This window comes from Oxyura jamaicensis, chromosome 1 (genome assembly GCF_011077185.1).
Source record: "Oxyura jamaicensis isolate SHBP4307 breed ruddy duck chromosome 1, BPBGC_Ojam_1.0, whole genome shotgun sequence".
NCBI lineage: Eukaryota > Metazoa > Chordata > Aves > Anseriformes > Anatidae > Oxyura > Oxyura jamaicensis.
Window position 1 is genome coordinate 169,139,059 of NC_048893.1, and position 9,992 is coordinate 169,149,050.

Here is a 9,992-nt window from a genome sequence, read left to right on the forward strand (position 1 = left end):
ATAAGCAGGTGGTGTTAGTTCAACACCTTCCTTTCTATTTGTTTCCATGGTACAGGAAAATATGCACCCCAGTCTTGGGCTGCTCTCCAGAAACTCAAAGAATACAGTGACCTAGCTCAACACGTGGATTTTGAGGTGGAGGAAAGTGATTGGAGTGTATCTACAAAACCAGTTTTGATGCAACGTCATCAGGTTCAACAGAATGCAAGATATTTATTCCTCTAATAACAGAACTGCTTAAATATACAGTGTTTTTGTGTGCATACACATACAAATATATTTGTTTATATATACATGGAAAAGCTTTTCAATAACCGTGCCTCCAAACTGGTTTTGTTTAGAATAGTGTATTGACAAAATCTTAAGGACAGGAAGAAATACCTTAGCATCCTTTCAGCTTTTATTTATTTTGTTTTTTCCTCCCCACTGTTACTCACAAAGGGTTTTTTACCTCTGTGGATCAGCCCTACTATTCCCAAGCCACCAGGTAAAGATTAATATGAACCTACAGCCCAACAGAGGGACTTGGTTTAGCATTTGGAAATGTAGTCTATGTTAAATTAATACATTTTTTTTTTTTTTTCCTGCGTACAAACTTAAAACTATGCTTTTGTCTCACTAATCAACACAGATTAAGTCAAATGGAATCTGAATAAACAGATTTAGATTTCTCTGCTCCCCACAGATAAAAATCTCACTGATCATCACACTTCCTTAAGAGATTCATTTCTCTTAGGTACCACTCGCTTATCATTAGATCTCATTTTTCTCTTCCTTTAAACAGTGAACAAATTAAATATATTCCTTTATCAAGGTCCTTTCAATTGCTCATCTTGCACATATGGATAATCCAAAATGAATCAGACCTAGAATAAATTTCTGTTATTAGCCATATATAGTTACAGCCAGACAAATGCTACTTTAAAAAAAAAAAAAAAAAAAAAAAAAAAAAGATTGCATTCTGGATCTGGGTAGCAATACAGGTATTTCAACTTGACTTTAATTACAATTGTTTGCTAGATAATCACAACTGACCCAACCACTTCTGTATAAAAAGAAACCTTATAAAAAGTAACCTATCAGATACCTTATTTTAACTGTATGGATTTAGAGTTGGGTGAAGGCAGATAAAGCTTCTGTAGAGACCATTAAATGATTGACCTTTAGCTTAGATGAGAGAAAACAAAATGAAAAATACTCAAGTGTACAGAGAAACAGATGCTTAAAATACCTCTTCAGAAAAAGAAAGAGGTTTTCTTCTGGTCATTTCTTGAATGACCTTCTCCTGACTTTCCGATCATTTAGTTATTCTCTTTGGCTTTTCAAACACTTCTTCAGCCTACTGAAGTCTCCAGTTTTGAAAGAAGTCTGATTCTTTCTAATGCCAGCCAGACAGGGGTTTTATTTCTTATAGCACCAGCAGTACCTCAAGTACACAAAATAACAAAAGGCCATTACTTAAGGAAACTAAAGTTGCTTTTGGAGGAAACTCCTCATCATGAGAATTGATGGCAGCTATGCTCAGTAATAGGCTTCTACCATTTCCATGCCTTGTGCATGGGCTGCTAAATGACTGAAGGCAAAACTACAGGAGGTGCCAGTAAGTACTAAACAGCACTGTTGTAGCAATTATTGGTCCAAATTAGCAAAGCTCAGCTAACAGCTGATTCACTTGTTTTAGTAATAAAGGAGAGTTACTGAAAAGCCTTGGGCAATTCTCTAAAACCTCTCTAAATCCAAAATGTGAGACATAATTCCTTACAGCTACAGCCATGCACAGAGCCTGCCATCAAATGGCACTAACTGCAAGGAATTGTGCATGTATAACCCCCCACAAGCAATAAATCAAGACAAATTTCTCAGAGGTATACACAAACAATAGCTATCATTAATACTTATGGCCTAAGTTAATGATAATGAACTTATGCTAACTCTTCAGGAAAAGTCCATTTCCACTTTTAGATTTTCAGTGCACATCAGCTTAAATATCTAAACTGCACATAGCACTGAAACCCCTCAGACTCTGGAGCATCTTTTGAGACCTAGTTCATCAGAACATTCCTTTGTAAAAAACACTGTAAACTGGAAGGTAGCCATTCAGAAAAACAAATTCTCGAATATACGTCACTTCCTGAGTCGTGGAGAGGAAGAGGAAGAGAGGAAAAGGCATTAGTAGTCTTTAACAGTCTTGACTACTGGAGCAGTCACTTTAAGGGCTGTAAGCAACCAGGTGCTATTTTTGTACACACAAATTTCAGGGTCCACAGAAGTAGAAGAATGAAACCAACAAAGCAGTAACTTATCAAAATTGAGAGAAACCTTTTCAACATAACAGTTCAGACTGCGCTGTGATGAATCAAACACTGTCCACCAGCCCCTCAAATATTGTCTATATTTCATCTGAGGAAATTTCAGCCCAAACCCTTTATGTTAACTAATCCTGTCTACTGATGCCTTCATTTGCACTGAAATCTCTTTCTCTTTTCAACAGACAGATGTTTCCTTCCTCTTAGTTCCTTTATTTTTGAACATTTTCATTTGAAGGATGAGAAATAACTGGTACACAAACACTACAGCTGGTATTACTTTCACTCTTGACATGTTAAAACACGCCATTTGAAATAACAAATTAGTGTATAAAGTTTTCATTTTTACACATTAAAAGTAATTTAGACAACAAATATAAAGGCTTAACAAACATTAAGACTAAAAGATCATTACTTATTAAACTAAACAGAGGTAGTACAAGAAACATATCAAAAATAGTGAGAATAAAATCAGCAAGTTGGTGGTGATTTGTTTCAGTACCTATTACCAAATTAATAGAACTAGGAATCAGTTATGAAGCTGAGACAAGAAAAGAAATGCTTTTCACTGGTCTTGCATTATGACAGAAATTAGTGTTGTACTTTAAAATAACTCCTTTCCTCCCAGTTTTCCCATACTAATAGGGATGTTATTCTGACAGTTAAAAAATAAAAAATAAAATAATAAGTTGTAATGACTGCTTTCATGGAGTTATCCTTGGGTTGAATATTCTTAAAGAAGAACAGAGACTAAATAGGCTACGTGAACTACAGTTTCACTGTTTTCCCTTTGCCTTAGATATTGTAATTGTTAATTATTATTGCTCTTCTTACCTCCCCTATTGCAAACAATAACCTAAAAACTAAATAGGATTGTTTAGTGCAAGAGGTTACTATGCAAAATAGTTATTCAAAAAACAGCAACAACCAAACAAACACTAAAAAACCCACCACTTCTGTAACTTTGGCAACACTTGCAAACATAAAAGACCAATCTGGGAACCTGTTTTAATGTTTCACAGCCTGTTATCAGAACTGTTTTTCTACAAACACATTCATTCTTTATAGAATGAGTACACTGGCATAACAAGAAAGCAGTACTCCCTAAGATAAAGTAAGGAAAAAGTAAAAAATAAACAGAAAGATACAATTTCACTTCTTGGTCTTGGGATCTTTGATTCATGCAGGTTCTTCATACAATAGCTAACACAGTAGCTTGCTTAAATACTCACATGTATCTGATAGAAATTAGCATCTGTCTAGCTGGCATAGCCAGGTGCCTCAGTTTTTGCCTCCTCTTGCACAAACCAGAGTATGTAAGATAAAGGAGGAACACTTCATTTATACCTTTTAGTTAACAGGTTACATGTTATGTATGACTTTGTTCACCCCTGGATTCTCTTGTATTCAGTCTTTGATAAAATCTTTGGAATTCTTAAATATCGGGTTAAATGTTTTATCTTTAATATTAGGTTGCATGCCCTACATACAGTTAAAATAACCCAGTCATTTCCCTGTTGATAGACTTTAGGGCTGAGATTGCTGTGGTCACTCAGCCACACAGGAAAAAACAGTCACTCTTCCATCTATCAATAAGGTAAGCTCCCAAAGTGTTACAGACAAATTCTTCATTTAGGACATGACAAAACTTGGATATCCAAACTAATCATAGTCCCCCAAAACATAAATTGTAGGGAATACAGTGTAGAGATACTGAAGAATCACCACAGGAGTTATTCAGCATCCACCAGGAGATAGAGCAGTAAACAGAATAGATTCGGTCTCCATGCTGTGCTCTCTAGCACCCTCTGATCAACGTTATCTGGCATGCAGCCCCAAACCCAAGTTGGCTCTGTGTGCTCCCTAAGTGCTGCTGAGGAAGTTAATAAACCTCCTGGAATTCACAGCACTGGGAGGAATAATGCAAAGACATGAGGGTAGCTGTATGGTGCTCAGCAGGGTGCTGGGACTGAGCCCAAGCAAATGAGCCCAGCTGGTTCTGCTGAGGACCAGCTAATTGCCTCTGAAACATGCACCCCAGGATTCATGGTTCACTATAAGGAGCAGGCTCCAGCTTGCAGGAGTCATTAATTGATCATTCAGCCATGGAGAAGTAGCTAAAACTGCTTTGGACTTACTAGTGCTGACCCTGGAGGCAGAGTAGTTGTGATCATGCAGCACTGTGCCTGACCCAATAGGCCCTGCAGATCTGAATGAGATCTGCTCGGAATCAGCTGTATTGCTCTTCTCTCCATATCAGGGTAATTCACCAGCTGGATCTTCACCCCTAATAATCAAGGGTTACATGCAAACCCTACAGCAGAAGAGGTGGTATGAGTCTTTCTACCTTCTCTTAACAAGTAAGCCATATTTCAACCACTTTTTAAGAATGACTAATGACCTTATGAACACCCTATACTCACACTCATTCATCTTTTCACCAGCAGATGTCAGGTCATACATTCTTGCATGAGGGGAAATTAGAGAAATGTGTTATAAGATCTCATCTAGAGGTATTTTTGTGACCTGCTCAGTAATTTTTAGCCTAAGCAGAAAGTGCTTCTACATCTTCTTTCACTAAATTCTATTTAACATCAGATAATTCCACTTAAATGTAAAGTATTTCTTTAACAGACAGAATTTTCCCCATTCCTCATGGTCTCTCCAGTTGCATTTACTGCAACTGCTGGTAGTAAGTTTGAATACTGGCAGCAGTATTTCAACAGAAAGATAATTGCCTGCAAGATACCTCTTCCCTACTTTCTCTTTTGCTTTTTTCTTATTTAAGAGGATGGGAATTTAGTAGTTTCCTCTATGCCTCATGGTTCCTCCTGTAGGCCACCTAGACCACCTGCTGGAAGTTATTACAACTTCACCATCACATCTATGACTTTTTTTTTTTTCCTATTTTATTTAAATTTAACTATTTCTGATGAATTCTTCCTTTAAAAATTGTGACTCTGGCTCATGATAGAAGTTATTATTTCCATATTTGTAGTCTCACTGACATGAAATTCAAATAATTGTATTATGATCAGAAACATGAAATGGATTTCATTTTGCAGAAAGCTGACATTTCAGCCAGGACAGATGTCTGTTATACTGATTTATTTGATTAGGACAAAATACTGTGAAACATTTTTCTATTATGATACTCATCTGCAGGAGAAGATTACTTATTTATGTATGAGTAGAGTGAAAATGCTTTGACCTAGGAATGAAGAAACTTCCTTCTCTCCTCTTCATATTGCTATTTTATATTTCTGTGTATCTCTGGATGCTCATTAGGTAGCAAGACTTGAGACTTTTCCTTAGCAAGCTGGCAAATATCATCCTCCTCTTCAGCATAAAGTGGCACTTCAACACTAACTCTTAGCTAGTATTTTGGCAGAGCAGGACAGACTCCCTTTCTCTTGTATGGCAAACTTGAGCTTCACCTGCTCAGGCAGAGTCCTCTTTGAATTAATATAGCAAACAAGAATTTGGTAATTCTCTAGGAGTGCTGAACAGAATTCAAACTCTGGATTGCCTGTTGTATTGGGTTTATATGGCAAGGTTTTGATAGTGAGGGCTGCAGGGGTGGCTTCTGTGAGAAGAATCCAGAAGCTGCCCCATGTTAGATAAGGGCCTGATTCAGCTGGCTCCAAAGGGACCCACCAGTGGCCAGAGCCTAGCCATAAAGCAGTGTTGTTTGTGCCTCTATGAGAGCACATTTAATAACAGGGAAAAAACAAACAAACAAACAAAAAACAACAACAACAACAAAAAAAAACTGCTGGGCAACAGAAGCTGGGAGAAGGGAGTGAGAACCAGCCCTGCAGCCCCCAAGGTCAGTGCAGCAGCAGGGCAGGAGGTGTTCCAAGCACGCAGCAGCAGTTCCCCTGTGACCTGTGGAGAGGCCCCTGGTGGAGCAGGCTGTCCCCCTGCAGCCCATGGGTCCCACATGGAGCAGATCTCCACGCTGCAGCCCTTGGAGGAGCCCCTGGTGGAGCAGGTGGATGTGGCCTGGAGGAGGCTGCGGCCCATGGAGAGCGCCCGCAGGAGCAGGCCCTGGGCCGGAGCTGCAGCCCGTGGAGAGGAGCCCAGGCAGGAGCAGGGGTCTGGGGGGAGCTGCCGCCCGTGGGGGACCCGTGCTGGAGCAGTTTGCTCCTGGGGGATGGGCCCCGTGGTTACAGAGCCGTGTTGAAGCAGTTCTTGAAGAGCTGCTGCCTGTGGGAAGCCCCTGGAAGGCTCAGTTCAGGACGGACGGCATCCGTGGGAGGGACCCCACATGGAGCAGGGGTAGAGAGCGACAGTGAAGGAGCAGTGAATTTGTTTTGCCTGTGACAATAATTGTTGAGTGATCTCCCACTCCTTATCTCAACCCTTAAGCCCTTTCCATGTTTTCTCCCCCCTTCCCTTTGAGGAGGGAGAGTGAGAGAGATTGGTGGTGCAGTTTGGCTGCCCAGCTGAGCAAAACTACCACACCTGTAATAGTTTTGGTTTCTTTTTCTTTTTTTCTTTTTTTTTTTTTTCCCCTCCAGTTTTCTTTCAGGAAAAAAAAAAAAAAAAAAAGGAAAAGGAAAAAAGGTGTTACTGAATTTATGTCTCTCCTGGTATATGATTTCTAATTAAAAAGTAGAATCTCTCAGTTATGGCATCACATGCTAAGAATAGACACTTAGCTTCTTAGCTTGGGGGATATATTTTTGGATCTTATTTATAAACTTCACTCATAACTTTTATAAACTTTCCTCACTTGATTAAAAAGTTTTATCACATAATGGCAATACTGGAAGTTGTGAAACATATATGGTGTCTTGGTATTTGAATAACAAAGCAAACATTGTGAATCCCTGTCTGCCTTTCATGTCACCTTCCATTCAAGGATTTATTTGTCCATTTACAAAACCTTTATAAATCTCTATGGGATTACATGAATATCACATTAAAATAAATAAATAAATAAACACACAAACCATGCTCTTCCATTTTGTTTTCGTTCTTTCTGATTTTTAAAACACCTTGTAAGTGTGTGGAGTGGGTTAACCTCGATTGGCTGCCGGACCTCCACCCAGACACCTTCACTCTCTCCCCTTCATAAACAGGACAGGGGAAGAAAATAAGATGGACAAGGTCGTGGGTTGAGGTGAAGACAGTTTAATCAGAAAACCCAAAACTACACATGTAAATAAAGCTGTTTGGGTCAGCTGTCCCAGCTGTGTCCCCTCCCAGCCTCTTGCTCAGCCCCAGCCGATGAGGGGGGAAGGGGGGGGGCTGCAGAAACAGCTTGCTGCTGGGCAGGGTCTGCTCAGCAATAGCCAAAACGTCTGTGTGTTTCAGCCACAAGTACAAAACACAGCAACACATGGGATTAACTCCATCCCAGCCACACACAGCCAAAAAACAAGCTTCTGCCTGATCTCTGTGGATATGGAATCTTTTTCAGTACTTCCTAAAAGATCTGATGTTCAAAGTTTACCAAGACTGGGGAACATTAAATACCTGCAACTGGATTTTTTTATTCACTGTGCCATGAGGTATACATTATTTCATTAAAAAAAAAAAAAAAAAAAAAAGTATATATATATATATATATTAAGCACTATCCTCTAAAAATGAAGATTTTTAAAAAATCCTCAAGCCAGGATTGTTTGCAAAGGATTTTTTTTTTTTGTATCTAGAGCTCTTCATGCATTATAGGAATTCAGACTGTACAATCATGTGTCAAAGATAACCATTAAAAACCATAGCATATTAAAAAGAAAACTTTGGAGACAAATTTCTTTGACATGGCAAATCATTCTTGGCAGTGACAGAAAGAAGCTGCGATGTGAGCAGTTCTCTTATTTTGTTCATTATAATAAATGCCATCCCACAGATGGAATTCAAGCAGTAATTCCAAAAATATTAAATGATCTACTTTAAAAAATGAGTCAAGCGAGTCCTCCCTTTTTAAAGGCCGTGAAAAAGAAATTGTCTTTTTTTCAGACTTGCCAGCAGAGAAGGGGATAAGCGGGAAGTACAATTGATCTCATCTAAAATCTTACAGTCAAGAACATTTATTATAGCATAAGGCAGAAAGTGAAAGATGCTTATAAATGAGATCCAACTGTCTCACCAGATGCATTTTGCTGAAATACTACTCTTCAGAGTGAACCTTTAAAACCTGAATTTGGAAAGCATGAGCCATGCTAAAATAAATCTAAGCTGATATATTCATTTGTAACAAAATGAATGTGACACATCATGGCTATGACGATATGTAATTTCACCCTGATAATTCAGTTTTCAGAGGTGATTTAATTTTCTTTAAAACAGTATTGAAAACTACAAGACATAGATTAGAATAAATTTCCTTGCCTCATACAGATATTAATTCTGACAATGTTCTCCTTAAAACTGAAATACAATAGGTAAATCTGCTATTTTCTAAGTCATCTATGATGGAAGGGGTTGATACGTAATTATTTAAGTGCTCAGTAGGATTATCACTCTAATGTTTAAAGACTCTGAGCAGGAGTAGGAAAGGGTAAGAAAATTAGAGCATGATTTATACATGTTACATTAAATAATCTTTCAGGCATTAATGCAATCCAGAAGAAGAATACTAACTCAGCCTACTGCCCTGTGAAATTTGAACATAGGTACGAGGCATTGTGAAGTTAAACTGCAGTGAGAGATATGTCCATGGTATGGAGCTGTTTGATAAATGCTGTTGCAGTAGTTGCCTAAGACGATCCTCAAACTGTACCCATTAAAATCAATGCAATTTCTTGTTGCATCTACAGGCAACAAATAAGACCTAGATTCTTTGTATGTGTTCTTACAAGCTACTTGATATTCTGAAATACTGTGCTGTCCTCTGTACAATTGCATGTGAGTATGCAAATGTATGCAGACAAACATGCTATTAAAACCTAGTATGTGGGATTGAATTCTGTGCCTTCACACTCGAATGTCTATCAGAACGAGTTACCGTCCACCTTTCATATCATTGGCATGTGTAGTCTTCATTAACCAAGCTGCATTAAAATCACAGCTCCAATATTTTGATTTAGCAAAGCGTTTAATCCTGTGCCAACTTTAAGTTGTAAGTAGTAGTGTTGACTTAACGGTGCTCCTCACATGATTGAACTTAAGCATGTACTTAATTGCTTGATTTGGGGCCAGAGCACTGAGAACACTGTGGGAGGGAGCCTCGGGTACTCTGCTAAGCCAGACACAATTCGGGCCGTAATGGCTTAGTTCAAAACCCTTCCTCACCAACAGGCTGAAACTTTGAAGAAGTTTTTTTGTGGTTGTTTCAAAGGATCATCGTGGCTCAAAATTCAAGACAATAGAGGGAGTTAGGTGGTAGTATAGACTGGATATAAACCAGAAAAATAAGATCAGAAAGAACAAGAAGATTATGAGATACAGCAAAATGTCAAAACTAATAAGAGGAGATTTCAGCTATCCAGACACTCAGGAACAGGGACACAATAAGAGAAATAAATCAACCAACAGTCATGTACTATATCCTCAATGTATTAAAAGGTGACAAGAAAGACAAAAGTTCTGACTTTCAACAGTGCAGCTGTTAGGAAATAGAGGTGGAGGGCTCACTAATGACCACAATCCAGTTGGATTCATTACTGCAGACTGAAACCACAAGAGGAATAAAATAAAATAAAATAAAATAAAATAAAATAAAATAAAATAAAA